At 39.8% G+C, this 1622-nt stretch overlaps 1 pseudogene; it reads left to right on the top strand.

Moving 5' to 3' along the window:
* Positions 1 to 298: 298 nt before the first annotated feature.
* Positions 299 to 1239, top strand: LOC116646256 (annotated as a pseudogene).
* The last annotated feature ends 383 nt before the right edge of the window (positions 1240 to 1622 follow it).

Genomic DNA, 1622 nt, shown 5'->3' with positions numbered 1-1622 from the left:
TCAAGTTAAAAGGACAAGAACTAGCTTTATCTCATAAACTTAACTACTATCTCCACCTCACCTAGTACATTACCTGGCACATATATTAAGCACTGATTTGCAGTTGTTGATCATATTATTGTTTTTCTATCTCTAAGGCTTTCCTAAGAATGACTGCTTTATTTCTCTGGTGTCACTACAGTTTAGGGAAGAGCTACAGGAAGTAAAAAAGTAGAAGTTACTAAAGGAGAATTTCTGAAGACCTAGAGACCTGCGCGTAGTCTTTCCTTAAGAGAAGACTTATCCTATCATAATACCCATTATGGAACTCAACATCAGTACCACAGCCTTTCTTCTGACTGGCTTCATGGGCCTGGAAAAGTCACACCCCTGGATCGCCATCCCATTATCTGTCGTCTATGTCTCCATACTTCTTGGCAATGGCATTCTCCTACTTCTCATCAGGGTTGACCATAACCTCCATGAACCCATGTACTATTTCTTAACCATACTCGCAACCACAGACCTTGGGATGACCCTGGTTACAATGCCCACAGTGCTGTGTGTAATGTGGATAAATCACAAGGAAATCAGCCACAGCACCTGCTTTCTCCAAGCCTACTTCATCCACAATCTCTCTACAATAGAGTCCGGAATTTTGCTTGCCATGGCCTATGATCCCTTCATTGCCATCCACAACCCACTGAGATATACTTCCATTCTTACCAACACCCAAGTGATAAAGATTAGAGTGGGAGTTTTCATGAGGGGATTTGTTCTCTTCTTGCCTCCAATATTGCCTTTCTATTGGTTTTCCTATTGCAGATCTCATGTCCTCTCTCATGCATTCTGCCTCCACTAGGATGTTATCAAATTGGCCTGTGCTGACATCACCTTCAATCGCCTGTATCCTATGTGGTGGTATTTTCTGTGGTCCTGAAGGACTGCCTGATAATCTTTTGCTCCTGTGTTTTGATTCTCTGGACTGTCATGAGTATTGCATCTGGAAAGGAGGGGTCCAAAGCCCTCAACACATGTGTCTCCCACATCTGCAGCATCTTGGTCTTCTATCTCACTGTTTTTGGTTTGACATTCATCCACCAATTTGGGAAGAATGTTCTCCATCTAGTACACGTCACAATGAGCTACATCTACTTCCTCTTCCCCCCTTTTATGAACCCTGTCATCTACAGTATTAAAACTAAGCAGATTCACAGTAGTATACTCCAATTATTTTCTCTGTCCCCATCAAGAAAATGACATTTACTTTCCCCTGTCTGGGAAGGACTAAGAGGTTATAAGCATAAGGATAACTTGACTGGCATACATTTCTTAGAAATACATTAAAATAAATGGGCAAATGTTAGAAAAAAAAAGTCTCACAGATGCAATTTTTTTTTCTGCCACTCCCTTTTTTTCATGAGTATGAAATGTAATAAGTCATGTAAAACACAAAACACAGTGCAAGGTGCTAAGCATGTGCTCAGTTGATACTCATTTTGTACTAAATGCATTCATTTTACCATTAGCAGCTCTGATGTGACTGAGTTCTGTGGCATGGTCCAACAAATTATTAAAAAATTTTTTTATTGTTATGTTAATCACCATACATTACATCATTAGTTTTAGATATAGTGTTCCAT

Source organism: Phoca vitulina, unplaced genomic scaffold (assembly GCF_004348235.1).
Source record: "Phoca vitulina isolate PV1807 unplaced genomic scaffold, GSC_HSeal_1.0 scaffold36, whole genome shotgun sequence".
Lineage (NCBI taxonomy): Eukaryota > Metazoa > Chordata > Mammalia > Carnivora > Phocidae > Phoca > Phoca vitulina.
This window is presented reverse-complemented; position numbering and strand designations above follow the sequence as displayed.